This window comes from Phyllobates terribilis, unplaced genomic scaffold (assembly GCF_046119375.1).
Source record: "Phyllobates terribilis strain yellow unplaced genomic scaffold, ASM4611937v1 Scaffold_3__8_contigs__length_932513732, whole genome shotgun sequence".
NCBI classification, from domain to species: domain Eukaryota; kingdom Metazoa; phylum Chordata; class Amphibia; order Anura; family Dendrobatidae; genus Phyllobates; species Phyllobates terribilis.
The window spans coordinates 875,032,453-875,055,961 of NW_027362763.1; positions in this window are offsets into that span (position 1 = coordinate 875,032,453).

The window sequence follows — 23,509 nt, forward strand, 5'->3', positions numbered from 1 at the left end:
GTATTCGGTCGGTATTTTTTTCTCAGGAGTGGGAGCCAAAACCAGGAGTGGGTGATAAATACAGAATTGGTGCATGTTTCTATTATACCTTTTCTCTGATTGTTCCTCACATGGTATGGGCTCCCACTCTGAGAAAAAATACTGACCGCTTACTGACCAAATACTGATAGTGGAGCCGTGGCCTTTGGCTAAGTTATTATGAGCATTTCTGCACCAATTAGCTAAAATAGGTTACTTGTGTTTTTTTTACATGTGTTTTTATCATGTTTTTTTTTGCACTCTTTTTGTCTCTTTTTGGTATGTCATGTAAATAAAACTACTTTGTTTTGGATAACTCCTGTTAATTAGCTTTTATATAACTTCATTAATAAAGTAATGTTTGGTTTACATGTGCTTTTATTGTGTGTCCACTGCGAAAATGCACTAAAATGTACATACACTGCTCAAAAAAATAAAGGGAACACTCAAATAACACATCCTAGATCTGAATGAATGAAATATTCTCATTGAATACTTTGTTCTGTACAAAGTTGAATGTGCTGACAACAAAATCACACAAAAATCATCAATGGAAATCAAATTTATTAACCAATGGAGGCCTGGATTTGGAGTCACCCCCAAAATTAAAGTGGAAAAACACACTACAGGCTGATCCAACTTTGATGTAATGTCCTTAAAACAAGTCAAAATGAGGCTCAGTATTGTGTGTGGCCTCCACGTGCCTGTATGACCTCCCTACAACATTCAAAAGTGACCAAAACATCAGCCAGAAAGCATTGGTACTGAGATGTGGTCTGTGGTCCCCACCTGCAGAACCACTTTTGATAATTGCCAATAATTTCCATCTATTGTCTATTCCATTTGCACAACAGCATGTGAAATTGATTGTCAATCAGTGTTGCTTCCTAAGTGGACAGTTTGATTTCACAGACGTTTGATTCACTTGGAGACATATTCTGTTGTTTAAGTGTTCCTTTTATTTTTGTGAGCAGTGTACATTTTTTATTCTGCGGATTTTTCTCATCTCATTCAAGTCTATGGGTAAAATCTGCAGATAAAATGCATATTTACTGCAAAAGAAATTGAAATGTTGCAGACTTCAACGTCACAACATAAAAAGTACAGTGGGCAGATTTCTATAAATCTCATACACACCAAATACTCACCATGAGAACTCGGCTTCATATGTATGGGGCCCCGTGACAGATGATTGCTCGGGAAGACAGGAAGACAAGGATCTGGCATGTACAATATTGGACTGCAGATACTTTTGTTCTGTAATAGATGGGCCAGCACCAGAGATGTCTGAACACAGAAGAGCTCAGAGGAACTAGCACTCCTGCACATGGTAGACTTGAGCGAGATAGCGGCCAGTTGAATGATTGGTTGAACCATCATTCAGCAGACAGTTTTTTAAAGTTCTGCTTGGCTGACATACTGTATATGGTCGATGTCAGACGGCTGTATTTTTACTCTTTGTGTGTTGTCTTTGTAGTGTCCTGGGGTTTTTGCCTTCTTCTGGATCAACAGATTTAGGCATAGGGATTTTAGTTTAATACCATTGTTAGAATCACAAGAGTAATACAAAATATAAAACTAATTTAAAAAATTATAAACGGGCATTTTTAACTGTAATAGTGTAGCAATAATAAAAATGGTAATAATACATTTGTGAGGCCTAGTCCCAGTAAGTTAGTATGTTAGTGTAGGGAGTACAATTGGGGGAGAAAGGTTGAACTGGATGGACCTAGGTCTTTATTCAACCTAGGTTACTATGTTACTAATAGAACACTGATCCAATAATGAACTATTGTCGAGTCTGATTGCTACAGGATCAGAACCACCATCAGTACATGAATACATCACCAAGTTTTGTGTAGCGATCATTTGCAATGTCAGGTTAACCCCATATAATTGTATCACATGAATCTGAAACTCCCAGTATGCCCTTAATAATGGTAAGGAAACAGGGGTGGATTAAGAGTAGACAGGGCCCCAGGCAGTTTAGAATGTCTGGGCCCCCCTCCGGTACCTGATGTATCACGTGACATTTCACATGATCCCCTGTGATAAATCATGTGATAGTTTATGTGAGTATGCTTTGGTGCATATCTGTAAACGGAAAAATATAGAGATAGCGGCGCTTAAATTTATCCCTTGTGTACATCTCTATGCACAACATAGAGCTAAACAAAATAGAGCAGGGTGGGAGATCAATTTTCCCAAGGAGCCACATGAGAGACCATGGGAATGGTGAATATTCATGGCCTTTAATAGCGGGCACACTGACAGCCAAGCGCAGCAGGAGCCGCGCTGCGGCTACAGCGTGCGCGCTATTAGGGAGAATGTATGGTCACTGCTCCCCATGCACGCAGTCCCAGCATGGGGAGTAGTGACTATTCCGGCACAGAGTTAGACACAGCGCTGGAGGAAAGAGGAGGTGAATATGATTATTTATTTTTTTCTGTGCAGCTTGATGGGGATCAGGGGGTGCCATGCATTCCTGGATGAGGGGGGCCATACATACAGGGATGACGGATGCCATACATACCGGGATGAAGGGGGCCATACATACAGGGATGAAGGGTGCCATACATACCAGGAGCCACGCTGCGGGCACAGTGTGCTGGTTATTAAGGAAAATTATTATTCACTGCTCCCCACCCCCATGAGTGTGGGGAGCAGTGAATATTAATATTCTTTAGTAGCGGGCACAGTGTAGGCTGCAGCAGGCGGCTGCTGCCTCCTGTGCACCACTACTCTGCCACTGTCGCATCCCACACCACCCACAAAAATACAGTATATACAGTATAAAGCCGCACGTAGCCATCTATATACAGTATGAGGCCGCACGTTGTCATATGAGGCCGCACGTAGCTCCCCATGTCCAGCATGAGGCTACACGTAGCTCCCCATGTCCAGCATGAGGCTGCACGGCAATCCCCATGACCTTCATGAGGCCACACGGCAATCCCCATATCCAGCATGAGGCCGCACGGCAATCCCCATGTCCAGCATGAGGCCGCATGACAATCCCCATGTCCAGCATGAGGCTGCACAGCAATCCCCATGTCCAGCATGAGGCCGCACGGCAATCCCCATGTCCAGCATGAGGCCGCACAGCAATCCCCATGTCCAGTATGAGGCCGCACGGCAATCCCCATGTCCAGCATGAGACCGCATGGCAATCCCCATCTCCCGCATGAGGCCGCACGGCAATCCCCATATCCAGCATGAGGCCGCACGGCAATCCCCATGTCCAGCATGAGGCCGCACGGCAATCCCCATGTCCAACATGAGGCCGCACGGCAATCCCCATCTCCAGCATGAGGCCGCACGGCAATCCCCATGTCCAGCATGAGGCTGCACGGCAATCCCCATGTCCAGCATGAGGCCGCACGTCAATCCCCATGTCCAGCATGAGGCCGCACGGCGCTCCCCCGATACAGCATGAGGCCGCACGGTGGTCCCCCGATACAGCATGAGGCTGCACAGCATTCCCCAGATAGTACAGCATGAGGCCGCATGGCGCTCCCCAGATACAACTTGAAGACGCACGGCGCTCCCCAGATACAGCATGAGGCCGCACGGCGCTCCCCAGATACAGCATGAGGTTGCACGGCGCTCCCCAGATACAGCATGAAGCTGCACGGTGCTCCCCAGATACAGCATGAGGCTGCACGGCACTCCCCAGATACAGCATGAGGCCGCACGGTGCTCCCCAGATACAGCATGAGGCCGCACGGCGCTCCCCAGATACAGCATGAAGCCACACGGTGCTCCCCAGATACAACATGAGGCCGCACGGCGCTCCCCAGATACAGCATGAGGCCTCACGGCGCTCCCCAGATATAGCATGAGGCCGCACGGCGCTCCCCAGATACAGCATGAGGCCGCACGGCGCTCCCCAGATACAGCATGAAGCCACACGGTGCTCCCCAGATACAACATGAGGCCGCACGGCGCTCCCCAGATACAGCATGAGGCCTCACGGCGCTCCCCAGATATAGCATGAGGCCGCACGGCGCTCCCCAGATACAGCATGAGGCCGCACGGCGCTCCCCAGATACAGCATGAGGCCACATGATGCTCCCCAGATACAGCATGAAGCCGCACGGTGCTCCCCAGATACAGCATGAGGCTGCACGGCACTCCCCAGATACAGCATGAGGCCGCATGATGCTCCCCAGATACAGCATGAAGCTGCACGGTGCTCCCCAGATACAGCATGAGGCCGCACGGCGCTCCCCAGATACAGCATGAGGCCGCACGGCGCTCCCCAGATACAGCATGAGGCCGCACGGCGCTCCCCAGATACAGCATGAGGCCGCACGGCGCTCCACAGATACAACATGAGGTTGCACTGCGCTCCCCAGATACAACATGAGATCGCATGATGCTCTCCAGATACAGCATGAGACCGCACGGTGCTCCCCAGATACAGCATGAGGCCGCACGGCGCTCCCCAGATACAGCATGAGGCCGCACTGCGCTCCCCAAATACAACATGAGGTCTCATGATGCTCCCCAGATACAGCATGAGGCCGCACAGTGCTCCCCAGCTACAGCATGAGGCTGCACGTAGCACCCTATATACAGTACATGAAAAAGTAAAGGGAAATCCACCGGCATATCCAACAGGAAATAATTAAAAATTGTTCTTTATTGAAGAAAAAACTAAAACATGCTAAAATGAAACCTCAGAAACCTGACGCGTTTCTGGTGTATACAACACCCTTATTCATAGGACAACAGATTTCCCTTTTCTTTTTCATTTGCTTGTGATCACCAATGGGTGCGGCACCCTCAGGATAGATTCTGGCTGACATATGATTTTAAGCTTTCTACAATTTTTCTCCCCTCCTCCCTTCTATGCCCTATATACAGTACGTACACACGCAGTCACGCGCACACATGGTGATTCACATGCAGATACGCACATGCAGTCACGTATACACATGCAGACTTGCATATATACGGGTCGCAGAAACGTGCACACACAAACATATACAGACATGTACAAAGCACAACAAGAACAAAAAAACTATCACAGGTCACAATACATATTAATGAAATTAATCTTTATTAAAAAAAATAACAGGCAATGGAAGAAAAAGTGCACATTGCAAATGGCTATGTGAATAAAGGACGCGTAGCCGTGGGGACATAATTCATGGTAATATCAATATAACAATATATACATATATGTGTTTGTCCCCTCTGTATCATGAAATCATAACCATGCTAATACACAATAATGCAGCACATGTATACATATACCTGCATGTCACCCTTTTAAAAATATAATGGCATTCCCTGATATAACCATAGCCCTATGGGCATGGTAATGGGGAATACTATCCTACAATATTAATTACTCATTAGTATAAACAGCACATCAGTGCTTATGTCTTACTGATAGATTAGGGGTAATCCAGAACTGTAGGAGTGAAGGAAGGCAACAGGCTCCAACAGCAACACGGCCACCTTGCTGTTGGAGCCTGTTGCCTTCCTTCACTCCTACAGTTCTGGATTACCCCTAATCTGGCAGGGAATGCCATTATATTTTTGATAGGGGTGACATGCAAGTATATGTATACATGTGCTGCATTATTATGTATTAGCATGGTCATGATTTGATGATATGGAGGGGACAAACACATATATGTATATATTGTTATATTGATATTACCATGAATTATGTCTCCTTTATTCACATAGCCATTTGCACTGTGCACTTTTACTTCCATTGCTTGTTATCATTTTTTTTAACAAATGAAGACTAATTTCATTAATATGTATTGTGGCCTGTGTACATAGATAAACACAATCATACATGCGTGAGCACACACTCACACAAACACAAACAAACATACACACACCATCCCTCTGCTTAGCTCTCGACATTCAGCTCCTCTCCAGTGGTAAGCAGTAGTGCAGGCCGGGCGCACACTGTGTGATGTCACGTTAGCAGACACGGCCGCACACAAGCAAGTTTACAGGTGCAATGCTGGCCCAGCCGAAGAAGAAGCAGGGGACCTGCACAGCTGCTGGTGGAGTGGCCTGGCTCCCCCCCCTCGCCGTCCAGTCTGCCCCTGCCTGCCAGGTTATGTGAGTCGCATCAGCGGCGCACACATTATAATGAGGGCAATCTGGCCAAGAGCCCCCCGGAGCTTCGGGCCCCGGGCAGTAGCCCAGATTGCCCTCATTATAATCGGCTCATGGGTTCGGCCCCCCCCCTCGCCGTCCAGTCCGCACCTGCCTGCCGGGTTATGTGCGCTGCTTCAGCGGCGCACACATTATAATGAAGGCAATCTAGCCAAGGGCCCCCCCTGGAGCTGCGGGCCCCGGGCGGTAGCCAGATTGCCCTCATTATAATCTGCCTATGTATGGAGATAGTGGCAGTTGTTACCAGCAAACATCAGACTATTGACTATACAGGAACCACAGTAGTGATTAGACGCAGGCAGTAGTATTACTAAAAAATGTAAAGGGAACCTGACAGCATGATTTAACCCTATCAACCCATTACAATGCTGCAATTGTCATTAAATGCTGATTTCTACAAACCCCAATGTTAAGGGTCTGGTATTAGCTGGCTGGGCTGGACTACTCAGCACGTCAGTCTGACTAGTCAAGCTAATTAGAATATGCAGCAGCACAGGATTAAAATGCTTATCTTACGATTATGCTAGAAACTTTGCCTTAACATTGAGGTTGCTAGAAATCAGCTTAAATGACTAACACAGTACTGTAATTAGTTAATATGGGTACATCCTGCTGAAGTGTTCATTTTAAATAGTAATTTATCTTTTGATAGCTTTTTACTATATGTTTTGGGCTCTTTTATTTTCAGCAGATCAGTGGTGATCCTGAGACTCCCCCCTCCCCCACCAATCGCTTAAAAGATCTCTTGGAAGTGTGCAGATCAGGAGACAGGAGTCTATGACTGTCTACTGCATCCACTCTTTGCTGTTTGTGTGTTCCTGTCTACTGAGCTGCGCACTTTTATGATGTATTTTAAGTGATCGGTGAGGTCTTAGAACCCAGATCCTGTTATGATCTGCAACATAAACTAGGAAAAGAAGGGGAGAGCTGTCCCTACAGTAAGACTAAGCTGAGTCCCTACGTTGTAGCGGGCAACCTGTTCCTTGTGAACAGACCCGCCTTCGTCCTCGGCTAGTCTGAACGGAGACCTATAGAGAAAGGGAGGGGTCCCTAAAAGAACTAAGGACTGGGACAAAAATGGGACACCTCCTAACAGAAGTTGTTGCAGAGCAAAAGATAAACTGACAAAAGTACTAGAGGTCCCAGAGGACCAAGCAAACTAGAGATAGATAGGCACAAAAGCACCTGGCTAGATAGACAGTCAAAACAACACTGAAGTCCAGCAAAGCCAGAAGGGCGGAGCTGGAATATATAGGAAGATGGTCACGTGACCGCAAAACACAAGATAGAAACAAAAACAAACAGGAGGGTTCTAACAGTACCCCCTCTTTTATGAGGATCCTCCGGATCCTCCAGGCCCAGGCCTATCCGGAAATCTCCTGTGGAAAGCGCTGACAAGTCTAGGGGCAGAGACATCATCCGCCTTTACCCAGGAGTTATCCTCGGGACTGAAACTTTTCCAAGCGACGAGATACTGCAATCTCCCTCTATGCACTCTGGAATTCAGGATACGAGAAATTTCATATTCACCGTCTTCCACCACCGGAGGAACTGTGACAGTGGCCTCCCTATCCGATACATCAGCCTTTTTCAACAAGGAAACATGAAACACAGGATTAATCTTCCAGGAGGTGGGAACCTCCAACCTAACAGCAGACTGGTTAACAACCCGAAGCACCTTAAATGGCCCCACAAACTTCGGACCCAATTTTTTAGAGGGAATCCTCAACCGCAGATTCTTTGAGGACAACCAAACCATGTCAAACCACAGTAGATAAAACCTCTTTACGTTTCCTGTTAAAATACTTCTTGGACTTTTTGTTAGCCTCTTGAAGGTTACAACGTACATTAGTCCAAACTCTCTCCAAATCACCGGAAAAATTCTCCTCCGCCGACCCCAATTTGGAGAACGAACCAAAAGACGGATGTCTCCCAATACAACAAAAAAAGGAGAACACCCAGCAGAGGAGGATGTATGGTTGCAAATTCTGCGAGTGACAGAAACTCAGACCACCCCTCTTGATTGTCTGCCACAAAACAACGCAAAAACTGTTCAACATCCTGGTTGTTTCTTTCAGTCTGTCCATTAGACTCAGGATGATAACCAGACGAAAATGACAAATGGACTCCCAACCTGTCACAAAAAGCACGCCAAAAGCGAGCCACAAACTGTGGTCCCCTATCAGAAACAATGTCGGTGGGGACGCCATGGAGCCTGACAATTTCCTTAACAAACGCCTTAGCGAGTGTCTTAGCGCAGGGTAGCTTAATGAATGGAACCAAATGACACATCTTGCTAAAACGGTCCACGACCACCCAGATGACAGTGAAACCCTCGGATACAGGAAGGTCAGTAATAAAATCCATTGCCAGATGCGTCCAAGGTGCACTAGGAACCTCCAGAGGGCAAAGCAACCCCGCAGCAGGGGTATGTGAAGCCTTTGACCTAGCACACACCGTACATTGATGCACCAACTTGATGACTTCCTTCTGCCACCCAGACCACCAAAAACTGCGACTGATAAGTCTCTTAGTCTCAGAAATTCCTGGATGACCTGCCAACCGAGACTAATGATACTCCACAAACAAATCTCTCCTAGAGGTTCTAGGCACCAACAACCTCCCATGAGGAGTGTTAGATGGGGCATCCTCTTGGGCTTTCAGAATCCCATCTTCCAAAACGGAGTCCAATGCTGCTACCACAACTCCTTCCTGTAAAATGCTCTCCTCCTCCTCGGTACCAACCATGGGAGAAAAGCTGCGAGATAAAGCATCGGCTTTAACATTCTTAGTAGCAGGGATATAGGTAACAGAAGAATTAAACCGAGAAAAAAAAAGTGCCCACCTAGCTTGACGGCATTCAAGCGTTTGGCAGCATCCAGATAGATCAAATTCTTATGATCTGTGAAAACCTGAATGGGAAATTTAGCACCTTCCAAGAAATGACGCCAATGTTCAAACGCGAGTTTAATAGCCAGCAATTCCCGATTACCAACTTCATAATTAAGTTCGGTTTCTGAAATTTTTTTAGAAAAAAAAGCACAGGGATGTACTCCATCCTTGTTCTCCTGAGACAAAACTGCACCGACCCCCACCGAAGAAGCATCAACCTCGACCAAAAAAGGCTTGGTCTCATCAGGCTGCATAAGGATAGGGGCAGAACTGAACCTCTCCTTGAGATACACAAAAGCTTTAATGGCCTCAGTAGTCCACTGGACCGTATTCGCACCTTTCCTGGTGAGATCGGTCAGCGGCTTAACAATTATAGAAAAATTCTTAATCAATTTCCTGTAATAATTGGCGAAACACAAAAATCTCTGTATCGATTTCAAACCAATAGGCCTAGGCCATTCCTGCACAGCCTGAACCTTCACCGGGTCCATCTCAAAGCCCTCGCTGGAGATAATGTAGCCCAAAAAACTAATTCTCTGCACTGCGAACTCACATTTCTCCAGCTTAGCAAAAAGTGAATTATCACTCAATAACTGCAACACCTCACGTACGCTCTGCCAATGGGACTCCAGATCTGGTGAATAAATCAGAATGTCATTCAAATACACAACCACATTCTTACCAATCAAAGGTCTCAGGATGTCATTAATAAGGTTCTGAAAAAACGCGGGTGCATTGGTAAGACCAAAAGGCATCACCAGATTCTCAAAATGACCTACCGGAGTGTTAAAAGCAGTTTTCCATTCATCACCCTCCTTCATTCGTAACAAATTGTATGCCCCCCGGAGATCAATTTTAGAGAACCACTTGGCCCCCACTAACTGGTTAAACAAGTCAGGAATTAACGGCAATGGGTAGGAATTGCGTACGGTAATCTTATTAATTTCACGAAAGTCCAGACATGGACGTAAACCGCCGTCCTTTTTTCAACAAAGAAAAATCCAATGGCCACAGGCGACTTAGAAGGTCTAATGTGACCAGCAGCCAAGCTCGTCTGTATGTATTCCTCCAAGGCCTTTCTTTCAGGGATAGTCAGATTAAATAAGCAACTCTTGGGAAGATTAGCTCCAGGAACAAACTCAATGGTGCAATCATAGTCTCTATGAGGAGGTAAAACTTGCGACTCCTCCTCTGAAAAAACCTTCCAAAAATACTGAATAGGTACAGGTAATTCCCCTTTTTCCACAGCTGCAATGCGACCATTACAACATTTATCATAGCACTTAGGACTCCAAGACTTAATCTCATTAGTAGACCAGTCCAGTAAAGGATTGTGCAGTTTTAACCAAGGCAAACCTAAAACGACTGGAGAGGGTAAATTATTTAATACCACCAAATCCAAATTTTCTTGGTGAATGCCATTGATAGTGAGGGGAAATGCAGCAACCTTGTGAGTAATACATTTCAAAGGAGTGTTATCAATTGCAATCACAGAAATAGGTGATGACAAAGGTTTGGATTCCAATTTAAGTTTTTCCAAAAACCCCTTATCAATCACATTAAGTGTTGAACCACAATCCACAAATACCTGAAATTCGATCAAATCTTCCTGCAATGAGGTACTCCCTGAAAGAAATACTCTCTTAGAGCTCAAACAAGCAATACGGGCGTAACTGACCTTTTTTTTTCTTTACTTAAACGAAGCTCACAGTTCTTAATCAAATGGTCAGGTTTACCACAATAAAAACACAATCCCTTGGAAAACCTGCGGTCTCTTTCCTGAGAGCGGAGTGACATCTCCTCAACCTCCATCGGTTCTCCGCCATCCGAGCAGACACTCTGGGAACTAGGAGCTGCCATTGCAGGAATTTTTTCATCATAAACCCTGGCACGCGATCTCCTGTCCACATGTATAGCTAATTGCATGGCTTCCTGCAAGGTCTCAGGTGCAGGAAATGCAATCAGCAGATCCTTAACCCTTTCACTTAGACCAGCAAGAAAAAAACATTTTAACGCCGAATCATTCCATTTCACTTCTGAGGACCATCTTCTGAAGTGTGTACAATAATTTTCAACATCACCTGACCCCTGATTCAAACGCCTCAGTTCTGTCTCAGCAGATGAGACTCGATCAGGATCGTCATACAATAGCCCCATAACCCAAAAAAAATCCTCCACTGACCTAAAACATGGATCATTAGGTTGGAGAGAAAAGGCCCACCCCTGTGGTTCCTTGCGCAAAAGTGACATGATAAACCCAATGCGCTGTGATTCATTCCCAGAGGACCTTGGTCTCAAGCGAAAATATAATAAACAAGCATTTTTGAAGGAAAAAAAATCTTGTTGTTTACCATAAAAAATATCAGGGAGTCCTACCTTGGGTTCGACAAAATGGATCGCAGCACAGCTGCAGAGGAGACGGAGAAAATAATTCCTCCATCTCCTCCATGGCCTGACTCGGCGTATATATCGGACTACAGTGGGCTGACATCCGAGTGCAGTCTGATGTTTCACTCGCTCCCATAGACTTGTATGGGTGTGAGTGAATCGAGTCTCGCTGCAAATCACCGACCGGCACCCGTTCTCGCTTTTTCCAAGTCTTTTTTTTTCCCCGTCCATTTTTTCTCTCCCCCCTCCTTTGCACCACATCCATGCATGCATCCTACAGCCATTCCCCCATACTGTGTCCTCACACAGTCACTCCTTCTGTATACGACCTCACATACTGTGCCCTCACTGAACAAAGCTTCACCCCAACAGTCTACAGTAAAAGTTACTTGTATCTTCAGGTCCACTAAGGAGCATGTACCTTCTCCTGTGTCTTCCCCTCCTTTGTGACACTATCACAGCCAACACCACACACATGTACCCCACATTTAGCCTGCACCCCCAATGTACCCCACATACAGCTTGCACCTCCTATGTACTCCACATACAGTCTGCACTCCCATGTACCCTACATACAGCTTGCTCCCCCAATGTACTACACATAAGCCTGCACCTCCATGTATCCTCACCTAAAGCTTGTACCCCCCATGTTCCCCCTATACAGTCAGCACCCCACATACAGCTTGCACCCCCATGTACCTAACAAGCAATCTGCACCCCACATAAAGCTTGCACCGCCATGTACCCCCACATACGGTCAGCACCCCACATTAAGATTGCATCTACATACAGCCTACACCCCCATGTAAAACACATATGGTCTGCACCCCCATGTACCCCACATACAGTATTCACCCCCATGATCCCCACATACAGTCTGCACCCCCATGTACCCCACATACAGTCTGCACTCCACATACAGTCTGCACCCCACATGCAGCCTGCACCCCTCCCAATGTACCCCTGTTCCTTCATTACCTGTAACCAGTGCCCCATGTTTTCCAGTTGCTGCTTCCTGTGCAAGGAAAAAGCCTACCTCTATTATGGCCCCACCCACAAGAGTCACATGGGCATGACATCATCACAGGTGCTTCACCAGTACAGTCATGGCCAAAAGTATTGAGAATGAGACAAATAGTAATTTTTCCAAAGTTTACTGCTTCATTTTTTGTAATGGCAATTTGCATATACTCCTGAATGTCAAAGAGTGATCAGCTTAACAGCAATTACTGTACTTGCAAAGCCAATATTTGCCCAGAAAATTAACTTTAACCCCCAAAACACATTTCAACATCATTGCAGTCCTGCCTTAAAAGGAGCAGCTAACATCTTTTTATTGATTGATCCATTAACACAGGTGTGGGTGTTGATGAGGACAGGGCTGGCGATCAATCAGTCATGATTAAGTAAGAATGACATCACTGGACACTTTAAAAGGAGGCTGGTTCTTGGTATCATTGTTTCTCTTCAGTTAACCATGGTTATCTCTAAAGAAACACGTGCAGCCATCATTGCACTGCACAAAAATGGCCTAACAGGGAAGCGTATCGCAGCTACAAAGATTGCACCTCAGTCAACAATCTATCGCATCATCAAGAACTTCAAGGAGAGAGCTTCCATTGTTGTCAAAAAGGCTCCAGGGCGCCCAAGAAAGACCAGCAAGCGCCAGGGCCGTATCTTAAAACTGTTTCAGCTGCGGGATCGGACTACCAGCAGTGCCGAGCTTGCTCAGGAATGGCAGCAGGCTGGTGTGAGTGCTTCTGCACGCACTGTGAGGCGGAGACTCTTTGAGCAAGGGCTGGTTTCAAGGAGGGCAGCAAAGAAGCCACTTCTCTCCAGAAAAAACATCAGGGACCGACTGATATTCTGCAAAAGGTACAGGGAGTGGACTGCTGAGGACTGGGGCAAAGTCATTTTCTCTGATGAATCCCCTTTTCGATTGTTTGGGACATCTGGAAAACAGCTTATTCGGAGAAGAAGAGGTGAGCGCTACCACCAGTCTTGTCTCATGCCAACTGTAAAGCATCCTGAAACCATTCATGTGTGGGGTTGCTTCTCAGCCAAGGGAATCGGCTCACTCACAGTCTTGCCTAAAAACACAGCCATGAATAAAGAATGGTACCAGAATGTCCTCCAAGAGCAACTTCTCCCAACCGTCCAAGAGCAGTTTGGCGCCCAACAATGCCTTTTCCAGCATGATGGAGCACCTTGCCATAAAGCAAAGGTGATAACTAAATGGCTCATGGAACAAAACATAGAGATTTTGGGTCCATGGCCTGGAAACTCCCCAGATCTTAATCCCATTGAGAACTTGTGGTCAATCATCAAGAGACGGGTGGACAAACAAAAACCAACAAATTCTGGCAAAATGCAAGCATTGATTATGCAAGAATGGACTGCTATCAGTCAGGATTTGGTCCAAAAGTTGATTGAGAGCATGCCAGGGAGAATTACAGAGGTCTTGAAGAAGAAGGGGCAACACTGCAAACATTGACTTGCTGCATTAACTCATTCTAACTGTCAATATAACCTATTGATACTGATAATATGATTGCAATTATATTTCTGTATGTGATATAATCATCAGACAAACACTAATGAAAACCAGAGGCCAGCAGATCATGTGAAAATATAATTTTGGTGTCATTCTCAAAACTTTTGGCCATGACTGTAGGCTTTATGTCTTCCATTTGGGCAGGAAGCCGATCAGCGCTTATCTGCCCATGCCGCATGGGCACTTGCCTTTGGAACTCCCAACCCCTTCTCCTCCAAAAAAACTTTTTTTGGTACTTGGTGCATCATTGATAAGGTATAAAGGGGAGAAGTTTAAAAATATATATTTTTTCTCCTTCTCAGTTGCCCCACCCCCGCAACCTGCCACCATTGGCGCCTGCCCTCTGGTGCCTAGTGGCAAATATGACCCTCCCTGACCAGTCTGATAATTCAAGTTGAGAAAAGTGAAAATTTAATCTATCATGTTTCTGCTTCCAAACTAAAGCCTTTTTCCAGCACAAATGACACGCTCATGTATTCAGTTATTTATACATCTTAGGCCAGGGTCACACCAGCGTACGTTCTCTCATCCGAGAGTATCGGGCCAATTATGCTAATAACATTGTGATCAAACTTTAATCAGAGTTTGATTAGAGTGTGATCATAGTGCGATCCGATTTTCTCGGATGAGGATCAAATTTTTTCTCTATTTTGTCAGTCCGTAGAAATTGGACTGCACTCAGGTGTCATCCGAGTGCAGTCCGATGTTTTCCATGGACTCATTGACTTACATGACCGAGTGCGATCCAATAACCAGATCCAACCCGGGCATGCGGCAATTTTTTTCACCGGTCAGAGGAAAAATTCGGATATGTGCATGGCCCCCAAAGAATGACATTGGTCTGAGCGCGATCCAATGTTTTGATGGACGTAGAGAAGGTAATTAAGTAAATAATTACATTTCATATTTCATCACATAGTGTAACATTGCTTCTTAGGCTGTGATGTCTGGGAGTCAATGAGTTTGTATGTGGCCGTCAGGTTCTTCAACCAATCTGCAACCTGGTTTGCCAATTCTAGAGGTTAAGGCTCTATCGGATTGAGGTACAGGTAAGGGTCCCTTTTTCTTTTGGAAATGGTTTGCAATAGACCACATCTAAGCATTTCTTTGTGTCATGTTGCATACTTACTGTGGCATTTTGAGCCAACAAAGCGAGGTCATGTAGATATCAAATAAGATCTTAGGCCTCATTGATTTATATAATGGGTCTGTTATGAAAAAAAAACACTCACGGAGGAATGAAAAAAATTGTACAGCTGCCAGATGTCCTACTAAAATAAATAGTATTTTATCATTTTCATAATATTACGTGGCCAAAAATACTCTTTTTAGTGTTTTCTGCAGTGTATTGTGCATGTGTAGAGGCACACAGAGCCTTTATACTGCCATGCTACATACAGTATCCTTAGGTTCATCATGTTAGTTTGCTTTCATCATATTTTAACCCCTTAATGACATTTGACGTACCTATACGTCGGGGTCTAGTAGGGGTTCCCGACAAATGACGTATAGGTATGTCATAGCAATTGTGCGTCACACAGCAGCTGCCAGCGTGATCGCAGCCAGGAGTTCGGTTTACGTGATAACCGAGCCCCGGCTGACCCCAAGAATAAAGTTGTCTAATCATTTGTACCTCATGATAAAAAAATAAATAAAACCAGTTCTTGACCTGCTGTTGATTTATTCATTCTGCCTTCCAAAGATCTGGCTGGGCACACATTTATCCTGCGCTGAGCGCTTACCCCGGAGTTTCTGTGTAAATCTCTGAAATACGTAATTCTGACAGAACTCCCGGTGGAAGATTCCCTATAATGAAACAGATAGAGACACTGTGGATGCCATCTGGCATATCATACAGCGGTGTTCTGCTTATTAAGTGTGCATAATATCGCTGTCGGCCACAGTTTTGTGCACTTCTGAAAAGAAGGACACCACTGCACAGAAACCAGAGCGAGTCCAGAGTAATTCTGCTGACTCATTATAGTAAATGGATCTGTCACTGGTTTCATCTGAATTGTGTCATTCAGAGATGTAGATGGAAACCTCGATGTAAGTGCCCCCCATAGAGCACAGGATAAATGTGATCCAAAATGTTATGTAAAAAATTCCCAAAAAAACTTCAACTCAATCCTGGCCACTCAGGTCCATCATCTGTCAATGGAAATATAGGGATCTTCCACATTACTCGTAGGAAAAAGGCTCTGGAAATATGCTATGGCTCCTTGCCCCACAAAAGAAATCCAGCAAATTATGCACCTCCAAATTCAACTGTCCATCTCACTTCTGAGCCACAATGTGCCTAAACCACATTTAGCCCGCTTAATTTACGGAGTACATGTCTCCAGAAGCATAAGCTGGGCATAATGTATGGCCACTACAATGTACTGGGCACTACAATGTATGGGTACTACAATGGCAGATTTGCAATTTTTACTCAGCCGTATCCACTACTGCTTGTTTCTGAAAAATATAGTAAATATGGGTTACTTATGGAGTGGTTCTGCTATTCTGACGCCTCAGGGGCTCTACTATTGTGACATGGCACCCTCAAACCATTCCAGCAAAATCTGAACTCCAATATGGTGCTCCTTCCCTACTGAGCCATGCACTATACCTCAGAAATAGTTTTTGGCCACATATGGGGCATTTGTGTACTCAGGAGGAATTGTGCAACAAATTGTACCATTCATTTTCTCCTATTTTCCTTTTTGGAAATTAAAAACTTGGGGCCAAAAACCATTATTGTAGAAGCAATGGTAATTTTCCATTTACTCAGCCAATGTTATCCAATTCTGTGAATTGCCCGAGGGTTAAAAATGCTCACTAAACCCCCAGATGAATTCCTTGAGAGGTGTAGTTTCCAAAATTGTGTCACTTGTGGGGGGTTTCCACTGTTTATGCACATCCAGGGCTTTGCAAATGCGACATGGTGTCCGCTTTCTATTCCAGCCAATTTTGCGCTCCAAAGGTTAAATGGTGCGCCTACCCTTCCAATCCCTGCCATGCGCCCAAACAGTAGTTTTCCACTACATATTGGCTACTCAGGAGAAATTGCACAACAAATTGTATATACATTTTCTCTTGTTACCCTTGTGAAAATGAAAAAATTGGGGCTAAAGCAACATTTTTGTGGGAAAAATTAAAATTTTCATTTTTTCCTTCTACATTACTTTAATTCCTGTGAAGCACATAGAGGGTTAATAAACTTTTTGAATGTGGTTTTGAACACTTTGAGGGGTGCAATTTCTAAAATAGTGTCACTTTGAGTATTTTTTGTTATAAAAGGCACCTCAATGTCACTTCAAATGTGATGTGGTCCCTAAAAAAATTTTGTTGGACAAATGAAAAATTACTGATTAACTTTTAACTAGTGTTGAGCGAGCATGCTCGACACTGCTCGGTACTCGCCCGAGCATCACGCTACTCGGGATGTTTGGCGAGCACCGAGCATTTCCGGGTTACTCGGGCGGGAGCTCGGGTCTCCGCCCTGCATGTTTGGCGCTCTTTACAGAGCCAATGAACATGCAGGGATTGCCAGCCAGTCACTATAATGCCGCAGCCATGTTGTTTGTGGACATTACAGTGATTGGCTGGCCGTACAGCGTCACCTCGAGTATTTAAAACCGGGCGCTGCCATCTTGGACACAGTCGCTCCGGATTAGACAGTGTAGGGACAGCGCTGCTGAGCTAGGGAGAGATTTATCCTGCGAAATAGTTAGTGTAGGGTCTGTAAAGACTGCCAGATCAAGCAAACAGTCCTTCTCAGGACTAATATCCATCCGAGATATTAGGCAGACAGGCAGGCTGTATAGGAGACGCAGTGGGGTTATACCAGCAAACGCTGCATTACAGTCCTGTGTGCTCCTGTTTCTGAAATTGCTGGACTTAGCTCCAGGTCTCGGGGGCCAGGAAAAATCCTTTTTTTTCATCTAAATACTCTTTTTATTTTCCTCCTGCACACTGTACAAATACCCGTCTTATTAACCTATTGGTGTCCCCCCCCCAAAAAAAAGTGTGTCTTTTCAGACACAAATATATCTGTTGAAAAGAGTCTGGTATAGGCCACAGAAACAGAAGTGTGGTTTTGCAGTTCCACGGGTGAAATCTCTGTATTATCCAGTTTTGTGCCTTTTGTATCTAAAAAAACAGTTTGAGTGTGTCGCTCACTGTTCAGCCGCAAATATATATATATTTAAAAAAGTCTGGTATGCACCAGTAAATTATAACTGTGGTTTTGCTGTTCCACAGTAAAAAATCTCTATTATCCTGCTTTTGGCATTTTTTGCCGTAAAAAATATATAATAGTGTCTCCTGATTGTTCAGACACAAATATATCTGTTGAAAATAGTCTGGTATACACCAGTAAATTATAACTGTGGTTTTGCTATTCCACTGTAAAAAATCTCTATTATCCAGCTTTTGGCATTTTTTGCCTTAAAAAATAAATAATAGTGTCTCCTGATTGTTCAGACACAAATATATCTGTTGAAAATAGTCTGGTATACACCAGTAAATTATAACTGTGGTTTTGCTGTTCCACGGTAAAAAATCTCTATTATCCTGCTTTTGGCATTTTTTGCCGTAAAAAATAAATAATAGTGTCTCCTGATTGTTCAGACACAAATATATCTGTTGAAAATAATCTGGTATACACCAGTAAATTATACCTGTGGTTTTGCTGTTCCACGGTAAAAAATCTCTATAAGGCTGTGTGCACACAATGCGTTTTTAATGCGTTTCCGCGACGTTTCTGCAGCTGCGGAAATGCCGCGGAAACGCATTAAAAACGCATGGTAGAAGGGCAGCAATGTTCCCCAATGGAAATCCGCATGTGCTGTGCCCATGATGCGGATTGTTCCGCAGCGTAAACGCTGCAATCAAAAGTTCGCAGCATGTCCATTAATTTTGCGGAAACGCTCCTTTTTCGCCGCCATTGACTTGCATTAGAACGCATGGAATCCGCATCACTGTATATGTAGATGCGCATTCCATGCATTCTAATGTGCGGATGGTACCCGGGTGTGGATGAGAGGACTCTCATCCAGACCCAGGTACCATTAAAAAAAAAGAATAAAATAAATAATATATATATGCTCACCTTCCGGCGTCCTGCGCTGTGTCCTCCTGGCTTCCCGGGCACTTCGCGGTTGAATGAAGGACCTACGCTGACGTCAGAGTCATGTGACGGGTCACGTGACGCTGACTTCGGCAGGTCCTTCAGTCTTACACTGCCGGCAGCCGAGACGAAGGGAAGCAGGACATCGGGGGCCATCGGAGGGTAGCATATATTTATTTTTTTATTTTTTGACATTCACACACTATATAAATCCATGCCGTTTGCATGGATTTATATAGTGTGAAGTTGACAAGCACTTTCCAAGTGATGCTAAAATCGCTTGGGAAGCGCTTGTCAACCCGCATGCGGAAATGAAAGTGAAGACCGCTTCACATCCGCATGTCCCTGGCAGGAAAATGCATGTACAATCCGCATGCGTTTTTTCCGGCCAGGGAGATGCAGAAACGCTCAGGAAAAATTCCGGAGCATTTCTGCATCGTGTGCACATACCCTAATCCTGCTTTTGGCATTTTTTGCCGTAAAAAAAAAATAATAGTGTCTCCTGATTGTTCAGTCAGAAATATATCTGTTGAAAATAGTCTGGTATACACCAGTAAATTATAACTGTGGTTTTGCTGTTCCACGGTAAAAAATCTCTATTATCCTGCTTTTGGCATTTTTTGCCGTAAAAAATAAATAATAGTATCTCCTGATTGTTCAGACACAAATATATCTGTTGAAAATAGTCTGGTATACACCAGTAAATTATAACTGTGGTTTTGCTGTTTCACGGTAAAAAATCTCTATTATCCTGCTTTTGGCATTTTTTGCCGTAAAAAATAAATAATAGTGTCTCCTGATTGTTCAGACACAAATATATCTGTTGAAAATAGTCTGGTATACACCAGTAAATTATAACTGTGGTTTTGCTGTTCCACTGTAAAAAATCTCTATTATCCTGCTTTTGGCATTTTTTGCCGTAAAAAATAAATAATAGTGTCTCCTGATTGTTCAGACACAAATATAACTGTTGAAAATAATCTGGTATACACCAGTAAATTATAACTGTGGTTTTGCTGTTCCACGATAAAAAATCTCTATTATCTTGCTTTTGGCAGTTTTTGCCGTAAAAAATAAATAATAGTGTCTCCTGATTGTTCAGACACAAATATATCTGTTGAAAATAATCTGGTATACACCAGTAAATTTTAACTGTGGTTTTACTGTTCCACGGTAAAAAATCTCTATTATCCTGCTTTTGGCATTTTTTGCCGTAAAAAATAAATAATAGTGTCTCCTGATTGTTCAGACACAAATATATCTGTTGAAAATAGTGTGGTGTAGGCCCGAGAAATGCAAGTGTGGTTTTGAAGTTCCACGGGTCAAATCTCTGTATTATCCTGCTTTTCGCAATTTTTGGCCGTAAAAAATAAATAATAGTGTCCCCTGATTGTTCAGACACAAATATATCTGTTGAAAATAGTCTGGTATACACCAGTAAATTATAACTGTGGTTTTGCTGTTCCACGGTAAAAAATCTCTATTATCCTGCTTTTGGCATTTTTTGCCGTAAAAAATAAATAATAGTGTCTCCTGATTTTCAGACACAAATATATCTGTTAAAAATAATCTGGTATACAGCAGTAAATTATAACTGTGGTTTTGCTGTTTCAAGGTAAAAAAATCTCTATTATCCTGCTTTTGGCATTTTTTGCCGTAAAAAATAAATAATAGTGTCTCCTGATTGTTCAGACACAAATATATCTGTTGAAAATAATCTGGTATACACCAGAAAATTTTAACTGTGGTTTTGCTGTTCCACGGTAAAAAATCTCTATTATCCTGCTTTTGGCATTTTTTGTCGTAAAAAAAAAATAATAGTGTCTCCTGATTGTTCAGACACAAATATATATGTTGAAAATAGTCTGGTGTAGGCCCGAGAAATACAAGTGTGGTTTTGCAGTTCCACAGTTCAAACCTCTGTATTATCCGCTTTTGGGCAGTTTGTATCTAAAATAAACAGTTTGAGTGTGTCGCTCACTGTTCAGCCGCAAATATATATATATTTAAAAACGTCTGGTATACATACACCAGTAAATTATAACTGTGGTTTTGCTGTTCTACGTTAAAAAATCTCTATTATTCAGCTTTTGGTATTTTTTCCGTAAAGAAAAACAGTAATATTTTCTCCCTGATTGTTCAGATTGTTTAAAAGAGTCGGGTGTAGGCCAGAGAAATAGAACTGTGGTTTTCCTCTTCCATGGTTCTAATCTACTTTTTATTACCCTTTTTCCATTGGTAGTGCGAGTGTAAGCTATTTTACTTCCTTTACAATGGGCAAGGCGCGTGGCAAGGGACGTGGAACTGGACGTTCTGGTGATGGTGCGTGCGGAGGACGGGGCCGTGGCCAAGGTGGAAATGTGCCACAACTAACAGCCACATCTTCTCGCTCCCACTTCTTGACCGAATTACTAGGGAAGCACAGAATAACACCAGTATTGCGAACTGATCAGTGTGAACAGGTTATTAATTGGATAGCAGATAATACTTCCAGTTACCTGGGCACCACCACCTCCGGCCTGTCTACCACACGGTCGACTCTTAGTAGCCGTGATTCTCGACCGCATACTCCTCCTCACCCTGACGCTCCTTCCTCCCACAATGCCGAGTGTCGTCAGACAGCAACTGATCCCACAGTTGGACACTCTGAAGCGCTGTTCACTGGTCCATTTCCAGATTTGTGCCCCTCGCCTGCTCCGCTTGAAGTGGTGGAAGAGGAGATCCCATGTAGCGATGCACAAATATTTGAACAGCCACGGCCACAGGAAGTCGACGCTGGCAATTTGTCAGAAGAGGTGGACGATGACGAGACACAATTGCCAGGAAGTGAGGAGGAGGATCGTGGTGCGCAAGTCGAAGAGGAGGAGGTGGTGGATGATCTAGTAACTGACTCAATGTGGCAGGAGGACATGCAGAGTGAGGCCAGCAGCACACAGGGGGAGGGAGGCAGAGTAGCCCAACAGGCAGGAAGAAGCAGTGTGGTGGCCGCAGACAGAAGGCGGGCAACCGTTCCCCGTAACACCAACACGAGGGACGTTGCCAGTACAAGCGGTAGGTCTTCCAGAGTCTTGAATTTTTTTAAAGACTCTGCTGATAACCCCAAAAAGGCCATTTGTACCACCTGCCATGCCAGCATCAGCAGGGGTGACAAAACTACCAGCCTGATCACCACCAGCATGATCAGGCACATGGCAGCAAAGCACCCGACTTTGTGGGGCGAACACCAGGGTCCACGACCAGTGTCAGCGGGTGTCACCACTGCTTCTTCCGCTGTTGTGCGTGCAATAGAACCCCCTGTTGTGTGTGCAAGGCAATCCCCTGTCCATACTGCATGCAAAAATGCCCCCTCCTCTCAGTCTTCACTTGTTATGGCAGTTTCTCAAGAAACAGCATCAACGTCCACGTCCACGTCCCACCGCAGTGTTCAATTGTCCATATCCCAGACCTTTGAACGAAAGCGGAAATTCGCAGCTAACGCCCCACAGGCCACAGTCCTAGATACTCACATTTCACGACTGCTTGCGTTGGAAAGCTGCTTTTTAGGCTGGTGGAGACGGAATCCTTCCGCAACCTTATGGCGGTGGCCATCCCTCGGTACTCGGTCCCCAGCCGACACTATTTTGCCCGGTGTGCCATCCCCGCACTACACAAGCACGTGTCCCAAAACATCTCCCGTGCCCTCAACAACGCAGTTACTGGGAGAGTCCACCTGACAACGGACACGTGGACAAGTGCTTGTGGCCAGGGACGGTACATCTCCCTGATGGCACACTGGGTAAACATAGTGGAAGCCGGGACCCAGTCGGACCTTGGGACAGAACACATCCTCCCCACACCGAGGATTGCTTGCCCTATGTCAGTCAGAGTTGCCCCCACAGTGTACAGCTCCTGCGCATCATCCTCCTCCTCCTCCTCATGTTCAGCCTCCATCTCAGATATCAACACATCAGTTACAAGCTGAAAGCACTGCAGTACTGCCTCCGCCAAGCGGCAACAGGCTGTGCTGAAACTCATAATCTTAGGTGAGAAACCTCACACTGCTTGTGAGTTGTGGACAGCTGTGAAAGAGCAGGCAGATCTGTGGCTGAGACTGCTGAACGTACAGTACAGACCAAAAGTTTGGACACACCTTCTCATTTAAAGATTTTTCTGTATTTTCATGACTTTGAAAATTGGTCTGTACTGTACATCTAGGCATGGTCGTGTGTGACAATGGCCGTAACCTGGTGGCGGCTCTGAGGCGAGGTGAGATCACACACTTACCATGCCTGGCTCATGTGCTTAACCTCGTGGTTCAGCGGTTTCTTAAATCATACCCCGAGTTGCCAGATCTGCTCGTCAAAGTACGCCGCCTGTCAGCTCATTTTCGCAAGTCGGCTACAGCTTCCGCC